Genomic DNA, 26,025 nt, shown 5'->3' with positions numbered 1-26,025 from the left:
AGCAGGAAAGGATCCCTTTTGTTCCATGAGGAAAAGTGGGATGAGAATTGGCTTAAGAGAAAACCACAAGTCCTGTTGTTGTTTTGGTTTTTTGGCAGTACTAGGGTTTGAACTCAGGATCTGTGGTTAAGCACTTGACCACTTAAACCAGTGTCAAGTCCTTTTGGTTCAGTTATTTTTCACATAGGGTCTCACTTTTTGCTAGGGCAGCCTCAGACCCCATCCTCCTTCCTCTGTCAAGTTATGTGGAGTGCCAAGAGGCAGCACCATGCCAGGCTTGTTTGTTGGAATGAGGTTTTGCTAACTTTTTGCCCAGGTTGACCCTGGGAAAGCTACGCTCTCCATCTCTGCCTTTGGAGTGGCTTGGATTACAGACAAGGAATTTTGTTTTCTTTGTTACTGTTTTCATGGTTCTCAGGAGAGTAGGCGCTTAATAAGCAACTTCTCATTAAATGACTGAGCTATCTGAAATTTTCACTTTATGTGTCTAATTTATGTGTTTAGGTCTCTGCTATCATACCCCACATGCCAGTTCCTTGAAGACACAGCTGTGTAGAGGAAGAGAGATTAATTCAACCACATTAACAAACTGATTTTAACTTTTGTATTTTCAGACCTCCTCAGCCACTTTGTCTCAGGAGACACCACAGCCATCAGGAGCACATGACAAGCCCTGGAGCTACTGAGGGCCTATGCATTTTCATCAGTTATTTTCATCAGTGTATCTGTTGGGGTCGCCAAACCCACCACTGAGAAATGGCCCCTGCTGAGCGCCCCTTCCTCCATCCTCACCCCAGGAAGAAACAGCTTGACTCCTGGCTCTCACCTGGCTGTCCTGCACCTGGCCTCTAGTCTGTCCAACCCCGCCCTGTGTCCCCTGCAGGCGGGCTGTGCAGTCGGGAAACCTTGCACAACTGGCCCAAAAGAGGAAGCCCAGAAAGGGCTGAAGTAAACACTTGCAAAACCAACCGGCTTCCCTGCCTTCTGTGGAACTATTATTTGGCCCCAAGTCCCTTTGTCTTTAATATACGGGGACTACAAAGATGGGTCTGTGAGCCAGGGGACGCTCCTGAGACAGCCAAGCAGGTGAGAGGAGGAGGAGGGAGACACAACTTAAAAAAAGAGAGGGGGAAAAAGAAGAGAGGGAAAGGAAGGGAGGAGAGAGGGAGAGAAAGGAAGAAGAGGAGAAGGAAAAAGAAAAGAGAAAGACGAGAGGAGGAGAGAGAGAAGAGAGGAAAAAGGAGAGAGAGGGAGGGAAAGAGAAGAAAAGAGAGGAGAGGGAGAAGAGACCGTTTTTTCATCAAGGTGGGTGTGGAGGAAAAGTCGCAGGCACAGGCGGATGAGTTAGGGAAAGGCTCTTAGCCATATTTTTGTCTCTGCCTGCTTCCCAGGGCCGTCCTTGCGCCTCGGTGCAAACAGCGCTGCGGGCGCTCACGTCTGCGCGCTGCGTGGGAGCGCAGGCCAGGGCTGATACCACTTCCTCCCCAGGCGGGGACCTGAGCCGCCGAGCGCGGCAGACAGCAGAGCCGAGCCCACCGCGTCCCCGCCGGCCGCCGCCCCGCGCCCCGCGCCCCGCGCCCCGCGCCCCGCTGCGTCCCCGCGCGTCCTGCACGGCCGTCAAGGTAAGCTGCACCCGCCGCGCGGACCTTGGAGCGCAGACCGCCTCTGGCGGTCCCCATACCCGGTGTCCTGCCCGGGGGTCCCAGGCTGCCGACCGCGTGGACCCGCCCCTCGCTTGGCCCTCGTGGTCTGCGTGTCCCCCGGCTCCCCTCTGAACTTGACCCAGCTCTCCGAAATTGGGTTGGAACTTGAGCTGGCCTTCCCCGCGTTGTTTCATCAGATTTGACACATTTCCTGCCCAGGAAATTGTTACAAGGTCCAACAGGGAACTGATCAGAGCTTTCGTGAGTCCCTAGGTCCAGGACCCCCAACCTGAGGGAATCTGGAGAAATTCTTGGGGGTGAGGTGGGCATTTTAGAGCACTATGGGTTAAACACAAGTCGGGTGAGAATTAGAGTGTCCATCGCAGTCAGATACATCTTAAAGTGTTTCTTTTCTTTAAAACTTTCAGACAACTGTTGCTTCTTTAAAACAAACAAAAAACTTTACCTCTAAAATATTCTCCCTTTTATTTTAAAATACGATGAAGACAAGTTTGGATGCCAGACACCATTTGCGTAATTTGGCTTAGGACCTTTTGTAGCATGAAGGAAATTAACCAGAATGTCCTTGTGTCCCTGGGAACCCAGCACAGGGGTCCCCCTGAAGACCTTGCCCAGGGTACCTCTTCTTTGCCCTCTGGGAAGGTGCCAGGGTGGAAAGAGAAATGTGATGTTTTCCAGTCATTTCCAACACTGCTGTTCAAAGCAGTTTTTAATGTGATAGAGAAAAAAAAAAAAGAAATGGTGAAGTAGAGAAAAGGTAGATGAGTTTATTACTCTCCCAGCTTAAGATTTCTGGAGCTATTTAGATCTTGCTTTTGTACAAGGGAATTTTAATCATTTTAAAATCTGGAACTTCAAACCAAATTTTCATAAAGGGGACCTTGACCTTGTGAATGAACCCAGGGCACTTCTGTGTGTGGACCTCACTGAAATACTGGAAATGGCACAACGGCCATGACTGTAATGCTCTCTAGCAAGTGAGGAAAGGGTCTGAGAAGAATCCTCTGCATATCTCCTGGATGGCATTTTCTGTCTGCTCAATGTGTTGTGTACAGTCTAAAAGTTGGCTGTCACCCTCAAACTTAATTTTTACATTCTTACCTGTGCCTTTTCTGGGTATTTAGGAGGCTTGAGTTCTACCTCCATATCTGCTACTAACTAGACAAGGATTACCTTGATTCAATTGTTTTAACGCCTCTGGACCTCAGATAATTTCTCAGTGAAGTGGGTTGTTGGTTTATGTAAGAGTGGAGAAAATAATACTGCTAACAAGAGGCTGGGATGTAGCTCAGTGGTGAGTGAGGGGTGAGACTCGGGTTCAATCTGCAGTATAGAAGGGAATGAAGGAACAAAGAGAGGGAAGGGAAGAGGAGGGGAGGGGAGAGAAGGGGAGGGGAGGAAAGGGAAGAAGGAAGTCATGTTAACAGATTTTGTTAAATTCTGAAGTATACTTTTGAGAGTTTTTCATTCCTAATAAGTTCCACTAAAAGCAGTCAATTACTGCCCAATATGTAAGATACCAACTTTCCATTCTATTAAAAAATATGGAAAATTGCCACAGACCAATATTACAATTCAAAATTCCTCAGTTGCTACTCTTCAAGAACTATAACTTTGAAATGTATAGTTACTTAAAAATCTTACACATAATACCTACTAGGCTATATAAGGTCCCTTAAATTTATTATTATTATTATTATTATTATTGTTGGCAGGACTGGAGTTTGAACTCAGGGCTTCATGCTTGCAAAGCAGGCACTTAAATTTTTGTATTTTTATACCCTGAGAATATATACCAATTCTCTACTATTTTTGCCTTTTTTCACATATATATATATTATATACTTATAAGTATATAATAAAAACATATATATTATTACTATATAATATAGTAAATCAAACTATATTATTACTAGAATTTATAAAGTTCATTGCTATAAATGTATATTTGATATGCCACTTGAAGTTTTCTTTAACCATTCTCTTCTCAAAGAGAATTCTTATTTTCATTCACTTCTCATCTTCAAATTTATTTTATTTCCCTTTATACCTAAAGGCCTTTTTGGTAAATCCACACATTTTAGAATAAATTTTGGGTTCTGAGGTCTATCAGACAGCAATCATTATGATTTTCTAGGACCTCACGGGTTTGTTTCATGGGCAATGGGATGACTTAGGAATTCCCAAAACAGAGCAATTTAGAACAAAATACAACTCAAGATACAGCAATTCTTATAATTAGTATAGTTGATATGTTCAGCATGAAAACTTACATGTGTGTGTTTTAATCACTACTGTCATCCCAAGAGGCAAGTAATTTAAAGTTTAAGCACTTACATGAATTCAGGCATATTAAATGTGAAATTTTAAGATTTAAAGATATTTGGTGGGTGCACTGGTTGTATGGTGATGTTTGTATGCATTACAATTTTAATTGCCATGAGAAACACGACTTTTAGGAGAAACTGCATATCTGGAAAAGTAGAAATTATATTTTTCGAGAAAGAGAAACCAGAAATACTAAAGAGAGGCACTGAGCCACCTCCACCCAGTTGAAGAGACTGGGTTGCACTGCAGCAGGGAAGAGAGAGGCCTGAAGATGGCTTCTAAGAACTAAAGGATGACACATGCCACCACCACATCCCCACTGCCTAGCCACATTCTGATACCATAGTTGGGACTCAAAATGTGTTTGCTAAATCATTTCTGCCTCTGGGTGGTACATCGAAATGTTTCAAGCCTCAAAGACCCAGCTGACCTGTTGGCCTCAACCCTGAGGCATGAGCAGGAGAGATGTGTACCACTCCAGGGCTCCACAGCTCCTCAGTAGGTGCTCTGCAGCCTGAATCCATGACTCTGCTCTCAGACTTCCTGGGCATTTGACAATGAACTTGAATCATTAAAAATCATACTATAAAACCTCTTTCTTGACTTCTCTGTCAACTCAGATTTCATTTTGATCACCATATGGCAATGGTAAATAATTATTATTATAATATTTCTTTAGCTTAAACAGGTTGGATACCACTTATCCAAAACGTTTGAGAACAGAAGTGTTTCAGACTTTGGATTTTTTCAGATTTTGGAAAATACACATAATGAGGTGTCTTGGGAATGGGGCCCAAATTTAAATAAGAAATTCATTTATGTTTCATATATACCTTAAATACCTAGCTGCAAGTTAATTTCATATATTTTTAATAATTCTGTACATGAAACAAAGTGTGTTTATTTTCAATAAAAATATTTTACTATTTGTATTTCAATCAAAAAATATTTCCACTTTAAACTGGGCTACATGGCTCACATCTATAATCCTAGTTACTTGGGAGGCAGAGATTGGGAGAATCTCAATCCAGGCCCAGACCTTATTCAAAAAATTCCTAAGCATCCAGTGTCATGGCTCAGGTGACAGAGTACCTGTCTAGCAGGTATGAGGCCCTGAGTCCAACTGCCAAAAATTAAAAAAAAAAAAAAGAATCCACTTTAAAGATTAATGAATCATTTTCAGTCAAGAAATGATTTCAGAGTGCTGATTTCTAAGTGCTTAGTGTATGTCGGTAAACAGAAGAGACAAAGATCTTTGTGGAGCTTGTATTCCAGTAGGGAGACAAATGATCTTCAACAGGCAAAGTGAATAAGTAAATAACATAGATATTAGTAAGTGAAAGGGCTGTAGAAAAATAAGATTGAACAAGGAAAGCTGCTGGGTTAAACAACGTGCAGGTTTAGCCTAACTGAGAAAGCAAGGTTTAAGCAACGGTTTGAAGGAGACAGTGAAGTTAACCAAGGGGTTCTCTGGGGGAGCAGTGTTCCAAGCACAGGGAACAGCCAGACCATGTGGTCAGAGGTAGATGAGCAAGGATGAGCAATAGATGGAGTTGGAAAGGGAAGGGAGGGTGCAGAGAAGGCAAATCATGTAAGGTGTTATAGGCTATGGTAAAGGATTCTGAGAAGAGGAATAGCATAATCGAGCTTACACTTGATTTGTTTTGTTTTGTTTTTTGGTGGTATTGGGCTTTGAACTCAGGGCTCATACTTGAGCCACACCTCCAGCCCTTCCAACTTCCATTTGAAAGCTCACTCTGTGCCAAGTGGTGTCTCGAGCCTGTAAAACCAACTTACTTGGGAAATAGAAAGGAGGATCGAAAGTCCAGCCAGGGAAAAAGTTAGCTAGACCCCATTTCAAAGAATAACCCACATGTGGGATTTTTTTTGTCTGGAATCCCAGCTATATGGGAGGTATAAATAAATGAATCACAGTCTGAGACCAGCCTGGATAAAAAGCATGAGACTATTGTCTGGTAGAGTGCTTGCCTAGCAAGCACAAGGTGCTGATTTCAAAACCCAGTACTGCCAAAAAAAAAAAAGGCTCACTCTAATTGCTGGATTACTGGAGACAAAAAAATAGAGAGAGCCATGGGATTCTGTGAATATTTTGAAGGAAGTGCCAAACAGGACTTCCTGACAGAGTAGATGGATGGAGTATAAAAGAATGGGGAGACAAAGATGTGTGCAGAGATTTTGACCTGAACAACTAGAAGGATGGGACTGCCGTCAACTGGAATGAGGACTTGGAGGGAAGTGATCACAAGTTCAGTTCAGGGTATAGATGTGAAAAATCATATTGGCAATATCGATGTGCTTACTGTGTATAAGGCTCCATGACTACCTGGGAGGATACTGTTGTTACTTCTATTTTACAAATTAGAGATGAGAGCTTAGAGACTGAGAAATTTGCCCCAGATTATACTTTTTAAGAAATGGTACATAGGACCAAACCTTTGGGATCCCAAAGTCTTTAATCATTCTTTCAAAACTTGAGAAAGAGTTGGCCAGAAATCTTTATTATGTGACTAGTATAAGACTTAGTCAATCAATCAGTAATATTCCACATCTGTGACAATCAAGATGATTTCTAATTCTAAAATTATTTCTAATACATGGAAAAGCAAGAAATAAACACTAAGCAGCCAATACTCATACATAAATGCTTACTTTTTGTGTATTTTGACATTTTTTTTTGAAACAGGGTTTTGCTATGTAGCCCAGGCTGGCCTCAAACTCATGATTCTCCTGCCTCCACCTCCTAAATGCTGGGATTATAAATGTGTAACACCATGCCCAACTTTCATACAGAAATTTTTTTTTTTTTTTTGGCCGAACTGGGGTTTGAACTCTGGGCTTTGCACTTGCAAAACAGGTGCTCTACTGCTTGAGCCACACCTCCAGTCCGTTTTACTCTAGTTATTTTGGAGATGAGGTCTCGTGAACTAATTCCCTGGGCTGGCCTTGAACTGCAGTCCTCCAGGTCTCCACCTCCCAAATAGCTAGGATTACAGGCATGAGCCACTGGCTCCTGGCTCATGCGTAAATTCTTAACTACATATAGACATCGTGTAATACAAGGCTTCTATGATGCAGCTTAGGAACAAGATTCTAAGGGAGGCAAGACAGAGGCCTTTTCCACAAAAGAGCTTTTTATGCCCAGAGGTTAAAGATGCTTCTGTTTTCAAAATCTAAGACCAAATTTGGAAGAGAAGGAAGCTACATCATAATGTGGCTGGATTTCAAATAGGTTCTAGTGTTAGAAAAAGGCTAAAGGTCTCCTAGAAGCTTCTGAAAATGTCAGATAACACTGGTGAGATATTTAGAAAGCTGAAAGTGTTTAGGAAGTAGCAACTTATAGAACTCAAGATGAAATAACTGACATTTCATTTAATTATTAATAGATATATAAGCAGAAGTGAAGTGGTGTGGATCAGGAATGCAGATCGATGTAGTGAGGAGATGGTTGTAAGAGCACTGTTGAATACAGCAGTTGAAACTCCAAGGTATTCACTGTCCTCAAGTCTGGGGACAGCCCTTAACATAGGCTTTACTTGGGTCACACTCTCCTCTCCATAATATGTATAATTGGAACTTTGGGGATTTTTTTTCTTCCAGTTTCAACACACATCTATTGAAGGCCAGCCAGGTGCCAGTCAGGGAGAAGAATAAAAGAAAATTAGATATAGCCCCTCATCCCAAGAAGTTTCTAGACTAGTGGGAGGGAATGATCTGTAAATAAACACATCACAGTGCAAAATGTGTAATAATAGGCACAGAAGTAACTAAGCAGAGATATTGATGACAGAGAAGTCATTGCAAGGAGGTGACCAAGGGGCATTTTGAAAAATAAAGGTATTTCCAGGTGACCCAATGAAAAAAGGCTGCCCCAAGCATCAGATGTATGAAACATCAATGCTGGAGTATGAAATAGAGTGGGAAAGGAAACAGGGCGATTCTAAGTTAACCCTTGGTGAGTAATATTCAGACTGCATTCATGTGCTACACTCCCCACATCCCGTCATCTTTGAGTCAAAGGCCGAGGCAGTGGTAATAACAGAACTGAGTGTTCCAAACCAGTGCTGTCCAATAGAAATGTAATGCAAGCCACATTGGCAACTTTAAATTTCCCAAAAGCCACATCAGAAATGGCAAAAAGAACCAAGTGGCATTAATTTTAATAGTATATTTTTACCTAATGATATATCTAAAAAATTCCATTTAAGGAATATTAATTGCTTGAAATTATATCAATGTAATAGGAAAATCATTAATGAGCTGTTTTTCTCACACTAAATCTTCCAAAAGCAATGTGTTTGTGCATGTACTGTGTGTGGCAGGTGGCAGTTGAACTGTACAGCACAATGCAAAAATACTGTATCTGATGCTGTTTGTTAGCTGTGCAGCTGCTGGGAGACTGCAGATGAATTCTGAAGCAAGCTAAAGGGAAAAGGAAGGCAACTGCGTCTGCCATTGAAATAGTCTTGTCCCTAGCACCTGATTTGAAGTCATACTGAAAACTACACCCAGATGCTTTATTAACACTTCAGCAACAAAAGTAATTTCAAATTGCTATTGCTTACTTTTCTTTTCATGCTTTCTCTCCATCCTCCTCTACCCCAAGCACCTTGTAGTTTAAGGATTCTACATAAAAGTAACAGGACTGAAAAGGAACTTGACATTAACGGCAAAGCAGGTTGCCCTAAACCCACATCCGGCCAAATGTGATCTGTTGCCATGGGCAACCATCATTGTCAACCCCCCTTTTTTTTTTCACTTTTGCTTCCACCTGCTAGTTCACAAATAAAATACACGCCCATTAATAATTCTCTTTGTACTGGTTCTCTACTCCTAAAGTGCACATCCTTTTCAGGAGGGAGAGGGAAGTAGTGATGAGATTTGGAATTTGGAGCTGGAGATGCTTAGGGCATGGTTTGAAAAAACCTCATGGAGATGCCAGGACAGTTCCTCTCTCTTGCTCAGAGAGGTTGAGTCTCTGTCCTAGAAACTGTACTTACAGCTCTCTTTCCCAGTCTTTTAAAAGTCTCCAGACCTGGCCTGTGAAAGAGTGTCAGGTACACACAGGAATGCAACAGATAGAAGTACCTAGCACATTTTAGACTTGGGAGTGTGAGTGTGTGTGAGAGTGTGTGTGTGTGTGTGTGTGTGTGTGTGTGTGTGTGTTAGAGAGAGAGAGAGAGAGAGGGAGAGAGAGAGAGAGAGAAATAAGTGACTGATTGCTGCTTCCACTAGTGGTTTTAGAGGGAGAATATAGTAATAACCATGATGATAGCCAGGTGCTGGTGGACCACACCTGAATCCCTAGCTACTCAGGAGGGTCATGGTTCAAGGCCAGCCCAGGCAAATAGTTCCTGAGACCCTATCTTGATACCCAACACACAACAAAAAGGTCTAGTGGTGTGTTTCAAGTGGTAAAGTGCCTGCTAAGCAAGTCTTAGGCCCTGAGTTTAAACCCCAGTACTACAAAAAATGATGCTGACAATAATATCTGATAATAACAACTTAAGTGCATTAGACTATACTTAATTCTTGTGAGTTAGGAAATGGTGTGTGTGTGTGTGTGTGTGTGTGTGTGAGAGAGAGAGAGACAGAGACAGAGAGAGAGAGAGAAGGAGGGGTGGAGAGAGGGAGGAGGGAGAGAGAGAGAATCTTCAGGTTTCTTCCTAAATTCCACCAGAATAGAAATGCATAATTTATTTCAATGGGAAACAATGTTAATTTCCATTATGAGAGTTCTAGGTATCAAATCATCACTGCAAATGTGACTCCATAATCACCAATACATTTGTCTGATTTTCTCAGAGGAAGTCACTGGGAGAAGCTTAAAAATTGGCAACATACTATCAGAAATGGTGCATATAGTAGTAAGGCAAAGAAAAATACAAAGAACAGTTTAGCATCAGCCAGAACAAAGAAGGGGTTTAAACTCTGGGCAGTTTTGCCAATGGGGGCATTGGATGAAGCCTTATGAATACTTGGCCATTAAATGAATCCATAAGTGCAAAGCCCTTAGAATAGTATTTGGCTTATGGTAAGTTCTCAAAACATGATGAAATATTTTAAACAAATACATTCCCCTTGAAAATAATCAAAGATGCCTGTGAGCTATATCATATTAATTATTTTAAAAAAGCATTGAGCTCCTTGTATTTCCACATTTGAAATAAGCCTTTATTGTGCACTTGTTTTTAAGGACATGAAACATTGTAGATTAAACACAGTATCACAGTCACCATCTCTTACTCAAATACCCATAGGTGTGTGATAAAAATACACAGTAATAGTTCTGTTCTTTTGCCTTATTCTTCCCCTCTTTGGTTAGCAGTTTTTGACAATTACTCTTTGTAGGATATTCTGCCATGGCTGTGGAAAAACTAGTAGTGTCAATCCCTATTATCTACCAAAAGTCACAGATGCTCAAGTCACTTGTATCTAATGGGGCAGTATATACAGGTATTTGCACAGAACCTACGCATATCATCCTGTATACTTTACAACATATCTACATTACTTAAAAATCCTTAATACAAAGTAAATGCTATGTAAATATTACTAAACTGTATCATTTAAAGAATAATGACAAAAAAGAAAATCTTATGAATACAGACATACATGGTACATACCTGTAATCCCAGCACTTGAGAGACTAAAGCATGAGGATTGTGAGTTCAAGGCCAGCCTGGGCTATAGAGCAAGACCCTGTCTCAAGGGGGAAAAAAAGAAATAAAAAAGATTGTATGTCTTCAGTCCAGATACAATTTTTCTTTTGTGGTACCAGCACCTAGATAGACACCATTTTTTCACAAAATATTTTCCCAAGTTTGGTCAAATCTGAATAAGGATGACCTACTGTGGATGCAAAGTTGTTTCCTGCTTGCTTAGAGCTCAGACTCTGGTTGGAGTGGGGAGATGCAGGTGTGTAAAGAATGCTAACAAGATAGACAAGAATACCATAAGAGACAATGGCTAACAGAGCCACCACTTCTAAGAAAGAGAAGTTTTAATAAATCAGAGGGTGTTTCATTTTAGATACTCTTTCCCATAGTCAATGCAAAACTGACTTAGGAGGTATTGACAAAAAATGGGGGAGCTGGCAAAATGGCTCAAGCAGCAGAGCACCTGCCTAGCAAGGGTGAGGCTGTGAGTTCAAACCCCACTACTGCCAAAAACAAAGACTCAGGTTGAGAGTCAGTTGCTTGCATTCTAGGAACGTAGTGGATTTGGGCATTATTCTCAGCTCACAATAGGAGCTCAATGCTTTTTAAAAAATAATTAATATGATACAGCTCACAGTCATCTTTAATTTTGTAAATATTGCATTCTGCCACTTAGACATCCAGAACCATATTTATGGCCAAATTCAGCCATTATTTAGATACTATTCTATTTCTGATTCTCTTGTTTATCTGCACATAATCATAAAATCCTTTTTCAGGAGATAATGAAGACTATTAGAAAGTCATTTGTCTTCCCCACCTCCCTGTTTCCTCAATTATAAAATGAATGGCTTGGATTAAGTTAAGCCAAGCTTACTTTTTCCTAGCTTTAATGCCTTGAGATTATTTGCATGAAGGCAGGATTGTGAAAAATGAAGAATAGTTTTAGTCAATACTAAAAAATAGTAGAGATAGACTTCTGATGTAAGAGCATAGATAAACCCATTCATTGAAATCAATATATTATAGTCTCTATTATAAATGCTTCCTCTCAAAACAAGGCATTTATTTGGTTTTGGGATGCATCTCAGTGGTAGAGCACCTGCATAGCATGCTCAAGTCCCTAGGTTCAAGCTCCACCACAACAACAGAAAGCATGGTTAGAGCATATAAATACAAAAATAAATTCCCTTGTATGCAGTATATTTCAGGGCACACATGAGATTCTGAGGATATCAAATGATGTACTTCAATTGCAGATTTTGTTTAACCAGCAATTATTAGTGTTTATCAATAATATCAAACACATATTCTTAGAGATAGATAGATAGATAGATAGATTGATAGATAGATAGATAAGACAGATAACATGTGCTTATTCCTTACCTCTTGGGTAAGGAATAAAACAAAACCCTAAATGGTGCTCCAGTCTTATGTTATTATCTAAAGTAGGAATTGTTTTCATTGTCATTTTATAGATAAGGAAACTAGGCAAGCAGAGGAGTTATGTAACTTGTCCAAGATTACCCAGCAGCTAGGTAAATTTACTAAGTACAAGGTGAGTGTCACACATCTGGTTGAAAACACAAGATTCTATGCCTGAACTCACAGTGTGGAATTTAAGATAGACATGCAACTGGTTATTTTAGATCTGGACAAATAAACCAGGTTACAGAGTTCTGAGGTCTGAACAGGGCAGTCACCAATTTCCATCTCTTACTAATCACTGTCTGTGTTTCAGAAGGCAGTGTGGCTTGGTAAGAGTGAATATGAATTTTAGAGTTAGACTTGGGCAGAGTCTAGCTCCACTAGTCACTGGCTATGTGACTTCATTCAAGTTAATTTCTCTAGGCTTAATTTTTTTCAACCTATAAAATTGGAATAATATTACTATTTTATAAGATTTTGGGGGGATTAAATTAGAAACTAGTACCTTTGGTAATTGTTCCGTATTTAGAGCTCCTACTCTTGGTGGCGTGTCTCAAGTGATAAGAGCACCTGCCTAGCAAGCGTGAGGCCCTGCATTCAAATCCCATGACTCAAACACCGCCCCAAAAGAAGAAAAAAGAAGCTTATAACTTCTACTCTTAAAATAGTTGCTGATATATATTAATACGAGTAACGTATTTTGAGTTTTAAGTACCAATGGTGCACTATGCCAGTACTAACAAAGCTGAGGTATAAATTTTGCCCTGTAACATACTTGAGGAAATTATCTATCTATAGACATAGATACAGATATATAAAGAGACAGACAAACCATAATTCAGGCCATAAACTGTCAAATTCATGATCCTACAGGGTTTGAGACAAGAGGTCCCTAAGATGGAACCTGGAACTGGGCTTGTGTAGCAAGTGGGAGTCATAGGAATGAAAAGAAACAACACAGAGGTAATACAAATGATGTGTTTAGGGGAAGAGAAACTACAGTAGTTCCTCCTCAACAGTTTTACTTTCCACAGTTTTAGTTACTTGTAGTCAACTGTAGTCTGAAAATAGTAAGCAGAAAATTCCAGAAATGGACAATCATAAATTTTAAATTGTGTACAATTTGGAGTAGCATGATGGAATCTCACACCATCCCACTGGGCCATAAGTCATCTCTTTGTCCAGCATATCCATTGTACATATACTACCTGTCCAATTGTCACTTAGTTACTGTCCAGATTATCAGGTTGACAGGCATGACATAACAGTGCTTGTGTTTGAATAAACCTTATTTTACTTAATAATGGCCCCCAAACCCAAAAGGTAGTGGTGCTAACAATTTTATTATAGTATATTAGTATAATTGTCATATTTTATTATTAGTATCATTAGTTTTTTTTTACTTTGCCTAATTTTATAAACTTTATCACATATATATATGTATAGGGGAAAAACACAGTATACATAGGGCTTTGTATTATGTCATGTTTTGGGGCATCCACTGGACATACTCCATACCTTTCACTGTAAGCAAAGGTTTAATGGGAGGAAGAAGATGGAGATGGAGTTGGAGCATGGATTGGGGGTGGATTGTGAATGTGCCTATCCTATGAGATGCTTGCTCTAAGAATCTCATATCTTCTAGCTAGACAGATAGGAGGTTGACCTGTATCCCCCAGTGGCAATGAGGGCTGGGACAGGGCTTTCCTTTTAGTCCCCTGCTCCCTGCCTAGAAGCACTGGCCTCCCTCCATTGGTCACTCCGTCTCCTTTGACTTGCCTTTCTTCGGGCTGATGTGGACTTGCCCAGTTTTTGTTTGTCTCCTTTGGACTGTCAGTGTTTAGATAATCTGTGGACTGCTAAAGTTCCTCTGGGCTGTAGTACAGACTCTGACCACTCCAGAAAAAGGCCTCAGGGGACAGTTGCCTGTGGTGGATATGACCTTGAAGGGATTTACATGACACTCCACAGCTTAACACCACATTAAGAAGCTGTAAGACCGGAAGTGGAATGATGTTGGGTGGTTCAAACTTTTTCACTAACAGGCAAATGAGAGAGATACTTAGAAATCCAATGTAATTGCAAAGAGCTTGCCTGTATGTGCTCCATAGGCCTGCCTTCCAAGAGTCTCCTCTGGAAAATGCTACCCCATCTAAGACTGAAAAAAAAAAATCACATCTAAGATGGATGATAGTAAGAGAACTTGGGATCAGTGTGGTCATCAAGGTAGACTGAGGGAATTTATTTCTTTATGTGTATGGAGCTAGGAATTAAACCTATGGCCCTACACATGTTAAGCATGCACTCTACCACTGAGCTGTATCACCAGCCTGGAATGTGTTTTTAAACTGCATGGCATTTGTATGCACATATGAATAAACGAATAAAAAAAAAAAAGAAATCCAATGTATTACATAGCTATTTGAACTATAAATATAGTTAAGTACTTTGAGTGCATCACCCAAAATTTTGGGATTTTTATTTAACTTAGTAAAGTTGAGTGGTAATGCTTATTATAAAATCCATATATTTTTATGAGCTGAATTTTATTCTGCATCTGCTAACTCAGCTGTTTGGGAAGTTGGGGGATTTCCTGTGTGTGTGTGTGTGTGTGTGTGTGTGTGTGAGAGAGAGAGAGAGAGAGAGAGAGAGAGAAACTGAGGATCAAACCCAAGACCTTGTGCAACTTGGGGATTTCTAAGTTGTGTGAGCATGCACGTGTACACATGTGTATTTAAGGCAAGGATGCATTGCTACAACAGCTTAGGCATTGATCTACCTATGGATAAACACCATCTAACCCAGATTTACTGGAGTCTGGTTCTTTGAAGAAGGAGTCATACATTTATCCCAAGTTCACTTAGATTGATCCTGGGTTGTAGGACTATCACACTGCCATAGTGTGATAGGGACTGGTTCACCAATACAAACATTTGCATGAATGACTCAATAAGTATTTTTTATTGGATGTGCAGAGAATTATAAGTTACCACATCACAGAAAGAATATTTTCTAAGGTATTAAAAAACTATTTTCAATAGTCTCTATCAAAAAAATGACTCACATTTTACACAAAACTAACTCAAAATTGTTCATAGACCCAAACCAAAGAGCTAAAATTATAAAAAATTATAAAACTCTGAAAGCATAGAACTGAATGCAGTAATGGCTTCTTAAATGTCATGCCAAAAGCACAATCAACAAACAAAAAATAGATAAACTGGATTATTAAACCAAATTAAAACTTTTGTGCTACAAACAATGCTATCAAGACAATGTGCAGAATGAGAGATGATATTTGAAAATCATATATCTGATATGAGACTTGCATCTAGAATATTTAAGAACTCTTATAACCTAATGATAAAAAGATATCTAATGTATTTTAAAAGTGGGCATAGGATCTGAATAGGCATTTCTCCAAAGAAGATACAGAAATGACCAATGCAAGTATAAGAAAGTATACGAAGTATCATGAATCAAAAGGGAAATGCAAATCAAAAACACAATGAGATGATACTTCATACCCATGAGGATGGCTACAATCAAAAAGACAGACAGTAGCAAGGGTCGATGAGGCTGTGGAGGAATTGGGATCTTCATAGACTGTGTGAAATTCTGCTATAGCTTTCGAAACCAGTCTGGCACTTCCTCAAAAAACTAAATACAGAGTCACCACATAACCCAACAGTTCCACTCCTGGCAGTTGCAACAAAACTATAACATATGTCCATCCAAATATTTGCACACAAATGTTTGCAGAAGTATACTTTATAATAGCTGAAAAGTGAAATAAACCCAAATGTCTATCAACTGCTAAAAAGAAATAAAGTGCTGATGCATATTACAGTTTTATGAACTTTGAGTACATTCCACCAAGTGAAAGAAGCCAGACACAAAAGACCATCTAGTGTATGAGTCCATTTGTATGAAATTTCCAGGATAGGCAAATTTATATAGGGAGGAAAGTAGACTGGTAACTGGTTAGGGCTGGGGAGAAGCAGGTGGGTGGGTACAGGATTTCTTTTAAAGTGTTTGAAAATTAGACTATGGAGATAGTTTCACAACCCTGTGAATATAACAAAAAGCCATTGAAAACATTCTGTACTGGATCAATTTTCCCATCTCATCTGTGTTCAAGAAGCTACTGGGAAGATGAAAATTGCAAGCAAAGCTCTGGATTCAGTACCTTAGATGAAAGCATTTAGTATGTCAGGGAATGATAAAGAAAATGGTGGTTATTGCAGTAGGGCAGGTTTTAGGAGACTAGGATGGATGTTTGAAAGATGAAGTTAGAGAAGTTGATAGGGGTTAGACTGAGAAAGGATTTAAAAGTCCCGTTAACATTAGATCTTGCAGACAGTGTAAAGCCACCAAAAGGCTTTGCTAGTGGAAAGGATATTAACTGAACTGGCTTTTAGGAATCCTCTGGTGGCATTCTAGATGCTGACTTAAAAGGGACAGACTGTTGATAGGACAATAAATAGTAAATTGATGGAGGAGTCCTGATAAGACATGTGGAGGACCTGAACCAAGGTGCTGGTTAAGGAAGGAATGGGATAGGTTCAAGGTCATTGGGAAGGTTGAATTGGCAAGATAAACTGATCAGATTGGGGACCTCAGAAATCAGTAACATTCTTTTGAAGAATGGGTTGTAGGGAGTGGCTCAAGAGGTAGAGCGCTTGCCTAGCAAGAGTGAGGCCCTGAGTTCAAACTCCAGTACCTTAAAAAAAATGGGTTGGGGCTGTAGGTCAAGATAAATGAGTGTAGTCTTGTTTGTTTATTTTGTTTTATTTTTTGCCTGAGGGGGATTATGTGGGGTGGAGGAGGGGAGGTGCATTTGTCTACTGGCTCCTTTTAGGCCCAGTAACATAGGCCATTAAGTCTGAACCAGGTTGTTGCAAATATCCACAGGTATGGAGTCAGCTGTCCCCCACCCCACACACATACACACACATTTCTTCTCTGTGCCTTTTCTTCCTTTTGTCTGGTCTAGTTCCCCACATCCTAATGTGGGCTTTTGTTTCAGTTCCTCTCTGAGCTGACTTTTTCCCCATTTTCCAAGATAACCTCTGCCCTGCATCTCGCTATTCCACAACCTATACTGGCAAACCAGGGGAGATCTGGACAGGGTGGAGAATGTGCTGGAACAAGGCATGTTGTATTTGAACCCCTGGTGGGACTTCCTGGCTGGAACTCCCTATGCTCAATGGAAAGTATAATTGCAGAGCTAAAAGTGAAGTGAGAGACAGAGACACAGATAAGTAAGATTTTCCTCCTACAGTCTGTAGCAGTATAAGAGAACAGGAAGAAGTATAATATAAAGCAAAGATCAGGGAAAACTTACCCCAAAGATAATCTGAATCACAGCAAAAATGACTAAATTGATCTTTTTTTTTTATTAGGGACAAACTTGTTTCCACTTTTACTTCAAAGAGTAATTAAAGCTGCATTTTTATTCATACTTATGAAATCTGGATATTTTTACTGACTAATACCTTTGTCAGCATATCCCCCATGAACAATTGGAAAGATGGGTCGAACCAAAGGTGTAAGGCCTTAATGTACACTCACTTTAAAATTTTACTGAGGTTATTTTTGGAATCATCCATGAACACCTGACCAAAAAAATTAACCAAGTACATTTTCCAGTATCACATTTTCTCTCAATGTCTACACTAAATCCAATATATCAAATAAATAAAGCTTTATTTCTTTTGTTTGTTTTTTGGTGATACTGGGATTTGAACTCGAAGCCTTGTGCTTGTTCTGCCACTTAAGCCACGTCCCCAGCACCAAATTCTTTGATATTCTTGAATATATTTTCATATTCTCTTATGCTCTGTTATGCTATTAGGGTTCTGCTTTCATTTTCTTTCTCCAAAATTTCTTTTAAATTTGGCTCTGATTAAATTTTGAATCTCTGTGATGTGTGTTTTTGTGATGGTTATTTTCTGGGTAGTTTCAAATTGTGCTTTTGAAATTTCCTTTTGTGCTCTTTAAGTTGTTGAGAAAATACCTTTTATTTAAGGAGTTTGTTTAGTCTTCTGTTGTTAATTTCTATTATTGTATTTTAGTCAGAGAATGTGACTATATAATTTCTCCTTTGGGGAATTTATTGAGATTTTCTGGTAAATGACTGTTTTTTAATAAATATAATCCAGACCTAATTTTTATTCAAATGCTGTTTTATTTTTATTTTCCTCATTGATTAGTCAGAGAGAGGAAATATGCTACAGCCCTAGCATTATAATTTTGTAAGCCAACTATTTAGCATTGTTTTCCATGAAACACAGATTTACTCCTCACGATAATTTGTTATAAAAAAATGATCTGTTCTTGGCTGGAAAATTTAATGGTGAATCACTCTGCACCAAGACAAAAAATACTAAATTGTTAAATGCAGTTGTTGCCTCCAGAAAAATAATTAGCTGATGACAAGAGAAAAAAAACAAACACTCTCTGGGAAGTTACTGAGCTTAGGAACAAAAAGTAAACAAATAAAGCACACTTCTTAAAAATAACCACCATAAACCAGGCCTGAGTGCAAGACAACCCTGGGCTATACAGTGAGACCCTGTCTCAAAAAACAAATCATACAATCTTTCCACCATACAACACATGAAAGATACAGTTTAGTTTTGTTTAGTTTTGTTTTGTTTTTTGAGACAGGGTCTCACTGTAGCCCAGGCTGTCTGCAGACTCATATCCTCTTGCCTCAGCCTCCTGAGTGCTGAGATTATAGACATGTCCACCACAGTCAGGAGAGACTGGATTGTTGGAGGGCACTGGTCCACCTCAGACTGACTCCTCAGCACTGTTAAGGAAAGTACAGCCCCAGGAAGATGGCGTATCCCAGATTTTATCAGGAGTGGGCTTTGGATTGTACTGACTGCCCTTCCGCTATGCATTGAGATGACGATGTAGTGTGTTCGCTCATATTCTAATTTAGTGGGCCACTATAATATATTCCCAGTGGTGAGCTATTCTTGCCATCATGGTTGTTGTGTATTATTCTTTTAATATATTTCTGGAATCAATTTTCCTAAATTTTATTTGGAATTTTTGCATCTACATTTATAAGTAATATTGGTGTTATTTTTATTTTTCAATTGGCTTTTTTAATAATAGCAACTTATTCTTGTCATGTCATCTTAAATCTCTCTGAAGACGTCTATCAGAATTGTAAAACAATCTCTTCTATTTCTTTCATCAGCTCTGTTTCTTCAGGGGTCAGGGTTCTGGCTTTTAGCCTCAAGGCTCCCATGTTCCTGTTTTCCCTCAAATAGTTGACAGTGACCTTGGTTGTTGTTTTATAATCTTAATTGGAGGGATAGGAAACTGGTGTGGATTTACTTGTGAATGCCACAAGCCTCCTTCTTGACCAGGCCACTGTAGGGCTCTGCAGATGAGTGTGGGATTTACAGGCAGGTAGCTCTCCCCATTGGTTTAGGACACGATCAGACACATAAGCCGTAACCCCTGATGAGTACTGTTTGCTGAAGCCAGCAAAGCTGTGTGCTAGAAGTGGAAACCAACATACTTTTTTATTTCACTGGAGCAGAGAAGTTTCTCTTCCCATTTTCTTCTGATTGCTTGATTGACTGCATGGTTACAGACTAGGAGCTGCCTGTCTGCTCTGGGTCCCAAACTTTGGGGGCATGGATTTGTTGTTTGGGCTTAAGAACCTCTCAAGGACAAATAAAATACTTCTCCCATGATAGTTAAGGTGAAGATTCTTACGGATTTTAGACTGAAGACAGCTCATTGTTCTTTGTGACAGAGAAGTCAAATATGTATATAACATCCTACAGAGTTGCTCCCTCAAGTGTCCTTTGATTCCAGTCCTGCAGACTCAGAGCTGGGGAATTTTCCTTGGCTCTATCTTTAGTAGTCTTCTCTAGACCCACATTGAACTGCGTTTCATTAGCTCTGGTTATTCAGAAAATTGAATAGATTGTTTCGATAAAGTCCCTTTTTCCTTAGCAGCATCCAGAAATCCCTCAACATGGTAGATCTGGCATTACTATCCTTCTGTGCTTCCCAGACCATTATGGAGTCGTTTCGCGGGATGTTTTGAAGAAAGTATATGCTCGCCCCCACTATTTGGAACCAGATGTTCCCAGTGCATTCGAATGTGCCTACCTGTATTCAAGCCCACCGTGTACCAGTTAGTTTGCTCATTCAGTCCTTGCAACAGTTATGTGAATTAGGTTTTCCTGTCTCCATTTTCCAAATGAAAAAACTGAGGCTCAACAAGGTTACACAGGTTGCTGCTGGAGGTCATAGAGTTGTAGACAGCTTTGAATCTAAGTCTGATTTTTCATTATTACATTCACACCAACACATTTTCTGATCTCAGAGCAGGGCTTCAACAGGTAACATGTGAATGATGATCAAGCATAATGCTAATTCCTTCTTCCCTGTTTTTTTTTTGTGGTTGTTGTTGATGATGTGTTAATTAAATAGAGAATTAGCTTTAGTGGTCTAAATAAAACTGACAGAGGACTCTGGAGGAGTCTGTGTTTTCAAATACATTATTTCCATTCTAGACTGGGACTTTCTCAGCTATGAAAAAGTCCCGTATCTAGAAGAGTAGAATGACAAATTCCACAGCTTCAGATCAGATGTGAACCCATGTAGAATGTATCAAGAAAAATGTAATTAAATTAAAAAGGGGTCTTGTTTTCCATATACAAAAGTGCCAAAAGGAAATTATAAGTATAAATGTCACAAAGAAATTGAAGAAACTCATGTAAAGCTGTTAAATATTATCAGATGCCCACCAAACTGATAAACACCTTTCTTTGCTTCATCACTGTGCTCAGGACTTCACTAGTTTACAGTTAGGGACACTCTGGAGACAGGTAAATTTCTAGCTAGTTGGCTTATTCAAGGACACAAGTTTCTGTATTTTTCATAAAAAACATTTTATATTTATGGCAAAAGAGATTACATCAAATTAAGACACATGGTGCAATGATAATAGTTTAGAATTATAATTAATAATTAATTGTGTTTGTGCCCCCTGAGGGGTAGGTAGATTGAGCACTTCTTTTATTTATTCTTAGGCATTTAAAAATTAACATTTTATAAGAAAAAAGACAACATAATTATATGTATTTTGTCTGGTGCTAGGGATCAAACCCAGGCCTTGAGCATGGCAGACTGCACTCTACCACGGAGCTGCATCCCCTGCTCCACAGTTACATCGTTGTTAATTGTTAGTGTTCTCATTTTTAGGTGGCTAACAATAGGCCGTTGGCACTTTTATACGCTGGATTTTGACATAAGCTAACCAGTTACTAGATGTGTGCCCTGGAATTATACCTCTATTTCTACAGTCTTCATTTCTTCATGTGCAAAGTAGCGATAATACATTTCATAGAGCAATTGAAAGAATGAGAGGCGTAACACGTAAGTCTGCTGTAGTGCCAGACACATAGCAGCACTGTGGGAATGGAAGTATGATCGTATTCCTGTCTGCTACTACTTGTCTGTTGCTGCCTCAAACTTAGTGATGCAAAATAGAGAATTTTAACAAGATCACTGACTCTGAGGGTCAGGAATCCAGGCAGGCCACAGCAGGCAGACTTGTGTCAGCTCCCTGATGTCTGTGATCTCCTGAGCTGGGAACACTTGCATAGCTGGAATAACCCTTACAACAGGAGACTGGACTCATCTGCAGGGAGTTCACTCACTGGCTTTGCCCCTGGGCTGGGCTGCACTAGGACTGGTGACAACCAGTCCTTTCTACAACCCCTCCAGGTGCCTTCAGCTTCTCACTCTGAGACATCTGGGGTCCTAGAAGGACCATCCGGAGAGTGAGCATTACGCGAGGCCCAGATAAATGGTCTTTAGTGACCAAGCCTCCACAGTCACATAATGACACATATCATACAGTGTCTGTCCTAGCAGTCACAAGCCTGCTCAAATTCAGAGGGATTAGACATAGACCCCACGTCTTATGGAAGAAGCGTCAAAGAATGGAACACCAATTTTCAAACCACCATCATTGTGCTGTGAATATGCTGCTATAAGGGTGAAGAAAGAAAGTGCTCTCTCACCCTTTAGGAACTGAATGAATATTTGCTTTAAGAGATCATGCAAGAAGATGGACTGAAATGTTTACTTTGCCTCTTCTCATGGCGTATCCAGGGCTGTGTAATTCACAAGCTGGCAGGACAAGCTCTGATCAGAGATTATGAAAATGACATTCTCCATGACAACAAATCAACCATGATGAAGAAATCTCTAATTATTTAAACTCAGTAAAGAAAACTCCATAAATAACAATTGACAAGCTTTGTGATAGTAGAAAAAGGAAAGGCAACAAGTTATCTTTTCCAATAATCCAAATGTTTCAGGGCTTATTGCCAAAGAAGATGTAGACTTTCTGACATACATGGGACGGTAGGAGGTGCCACCAGAGGCCAGCAGGACCCAGCCTCTTTTCGTGTCCTCCAAATAGAATGAAGAACTGCAACATAAACATTTGGCTAAGAGAAAACTTAAGTTATATAAGCTGGAAGTTTCTGAAGATACTGAAGTGGGAACCTTAGGTTCACAACCAGCAGTATGACCTTTCACGTTTAGTTTTGAATGCAGACATGTAGAAAAGACACTGGACTTGCGCCAGACCAATCCATTAAAACAAGCGGGAGTTAAAGGACAGCCATGCCAAGGAAAATGACTGTTTCTGCCTCTTCTTTTGCTTGGGCAGCCCCAGCTCCACTCCCTTTCCTGGCTGCTTCCAGTATCCATCCTACTCCCTTCCCCCACCCCACCCCCAGTGCCTTCTCAATATTCCCTTTTTAGTTCTCTTGCTCCTCCCGTGCAGTTTGGCCTGCCTAAGTGTGACCAAGGCCTTGAGCCTGTCAGTGGTCCCAACATCCCCCCTGAGCCCATGTTTTGTCCCAGACTGCCTCTTTGGAGGCACTTGGTACTTTTTCAGGTGGCTTCTTTAGCTTGAAGCAGTCTCGTCCAGGTAAACCTTATCAAGGCCCTAATATCGGCCTCTTATCGGACATCCAGCCTGAGATGATTTTTCCTCCTCAGTCAACTTTTTCTGCCCTCCTAGACTTCCTCATCCTGGTCTCACCACAGGTTTTGACTCTTAGAATCTCTGTAGTCCCATTTTCTTTCATTTTCAAAATTCCCCCAGTCCTTCAATGCACCAAAAATGTGCCAAAAACAGATCTGCATGAATGGGCTTCTCCCCCCTCAAACAGATCTACCAGAACTGCATCTTCAGGTTCTGCCCACGTTCTTTCAGTCGTCTTAGGTCATGACCGTTATTTTGAAACAGAAAGTGATGAAATTCCAGCATCTACAATTAGGTTTTGACAATCGGCAGAGAAATCTGATGTGACAAGTGACTTTCCCTCAGGCTTTCATTATAAGAAGATAACGGTGCTACCATCAGCAAATAAAGCCAGTGGAATTTTGTGCAGTGGACTGCTTTCTTCAGTCTACAAGTGGAGAGTGGTTTTTGGAAACTCACACCAGAACTAGGATTTATATTAAATCTTAATACAAATGTCTCACACACCGTTTTTGAAGAAAACGGCATTGGATCTCTAGGTACAAAGGAAAAGAATGTCCCCTGGACTTGATCACCATGTTGCTGGTACTGTCATTTATCCATACCAGATTGTAACAAGAGAGAATGGTCTTCAAGTCGCTGGTGAAGCTGGATGATTCTTCCGTTCCCAGGAATATTGCCTGGGACATAAAGAAAGCAAGTGGACAGATCAGAAGAACAGAAGGACAGTATTCATCTATCTGCTGGCACCATGAGCTAGGAAAAGACAAACTCAGCCAGGAAGCAGCTACTGAAGATTCAGCTGCTAGTCAGCTCCTCACAGAGTTACGTATTACAGACAAGGCTAAGCCAATGAAATTGTATTTTAAACATTTCTCATACTTACACTCCAAAAATAATCAAATGGTAATATGTATCTTTTCTTAGTAAAAATGTGCACATTTATCAGTAAATCAAGTTTGTACCACAATATGCTGTCAGATATTCAAGTCTATTTACGATGCAGAAAACTGCTGTGAGATTCCTTTAATGTTAATTCACTCCTCGCTTGTTTTGTTGTCTGCTAGAACTTGTTAGTGAACAAGAGACAACATACAGCCATGTTTTTAAAAAATAGTGACATTTAATTATGATTTTATTCCGTGTAACGAGTCCCTTTAGAATAAATGGAAGCAGAACTGATTTTAATCAACTAACATGAAATAATAAAGTGAAAATGGCAGTATTTTTTTTTAAAAGATAATGCAGTTGCCAAAGGCAGGAATTTAGAGTAAGAACGAGTTTGATTCACTAGTACATAAATTAACAGCAGGTTCTTTTCCATTCTGTGCCTCTAACGAATAAAAATGCATGATTTCTAACGCATTTTAAACAGCGAAGCAACAGAGGATATGGGGAATGCCTTCTTCCCTTGTGATTGACATAAAGCAGAAGCGGTTTTTGTTATGGCTAACGTTTTTGGTTTTCTTGATCTCTTTACATTCTGTACTTGTGTCTTTTTTAAAATCTTGCCTTCTACCTGTAGAGTCATGCTTCTCAAATGTCAGTGTGCAGTAGAATGGCCTGGAAGGCTGGTGAAAATACAGATTGTTGGTCTCCCCAGCCCCAGAGTTTCTGATTCAGTCATTTCAAGGTGAGGCCCAAGAATTTGCATTTCTAATAATTGTCTCAGCAATGCTGATGCCTCTGACCAGGGGACCCACACTGAACCACTGTTGTGGAGAAAATGAAGAACCCAGCCCAAAGATTAGTTTTGAGTTTTCTAAATTATTCAACTACATGGACCTGCAAGTGCTTTCAAGTATCTGGTACTGTCCTCATAAGAGTTATGTGCTACTATGAATAAAAGAAATTTAAAAAAAATTTATGTGCTAACTGTAAGGATGACAGCAATAATGGTAGAAACCACTATCTCTGCTCACTGAAAATTTAACACGGATCAGGCATTTGGTAAGCACTTTGTACATGTTCTTTTATTTAATCTATATCAAACCAAGTGATTCCTGTGGAGTAGATGGAGAAACTGAAACTGTATTAAGACTAAATTTCCAACACTAGACAGTAAATGCTGAACCCTTTCAGCATCCAGTGTTTATCTATGTGATCTCTGTTTTTTAACTTTTTATTAGCATTATAAGTTATACAAAATAATGTGTTTCAGTGTGGCATTTTCATACACACACACACACACACACACACACACACACACACACACGTAATCTACCCATCCTCTCAAGCTTCCTAGAACAACTCCAAACACCAAGTGAATTAGTGGTCTTTCTTCCCTGGTCCCTTATTTTATTTATACCTTTTGTATTATTCCTTAGCAAGTGCTAAGATATTTTTGTGCCTAAACTTTCAACTTCATTCATTCATTCATTTAACAAATATTCAAGTTAAGGATTATAGCAATTACCTGGCCGAGAGTTTGCACTCATAAATGCTTCTTCAGCCAATGAGTAAATGAATTCAAAGGTGAAAACCATGGTGTAAAACCCTGAGCAAGCATCCTGTAGGTGAATGACTTCATGAGAAAATAAAATAAAGCGAATGTGTTGTGCATCTCTACTTCTCTAGGTCACGTTGACCTAAGGCAATATGGATGTTATAACAGTAACCCAGTAACAGCCCTGCCCCAGCCACCCTCCGTGACATCTGTGCAAATCCAGCTCCTGGCTTTTTCTGCTCCTTCGCACAGTCCTGGGCGTATCTCTGGATGTGTCATCATTCTTCCTTCACCCTCTGCGCCTCCCAGCAACAGCACTGGGAGTCCCACACATGGTCCCTGTGGCTGCTTAACTTTTACCCTTCCTGAAGTGGTGGCCCCTCCTTCCTCTTCTGACTTCTGCACAAGTGCTATTAATCTAGGCCACTCCAGCGTAAG

General features: G+C 39.9%; 1 protein-coding gene across 3 annotated transcripts in view; it reads left to right on the top strand.

The window, feature by feature from the left end:
• Window positions 1–576: 576 nt before the first annotated feature.
• Window positions 577–26,025, top strand: part of Apbb1ip (amyloid beta precursor protein binding family B member 1 interacting protein) — a 109,352-nt gene continuing 83,903 nt past the window's right edge. Inside the window, exons 1-2 of one of the 3 annotated variants that reach the window (XM_074056478.1) lie at window positions 577–1,086; window positions 1,489–1,622. The gene's annotated coding sequence lies outside the window, so the exon portion shown is untranslated. Of the gene's footprint in view, window positions 1,087–1,149; window positions 1,306–1,391; window positions 1,623–26,025 lie in introns of those variants that run through there. The other 2 variants (XM_074056476.1, XM_074056477.1) reach the window with 2 other exon arrangements.

Source organism: Castor canadensis, chromosome 15, assembly GCF_047511655.1.
Source record: "Castor canadensis chromosome 15, mCasCan1.hap1v2, whole genome shotgun sequence".
Classification (NCBI taxonomy): domain Eukaryota; kingdom Metazoa; phylum Chordata; class Mammalia; order Rodentia; family Castoridae; genus Castor; species Castor canadensis.
This window is presented reverse-complemented; position numbering and strand designations above follow the sequence as displayed.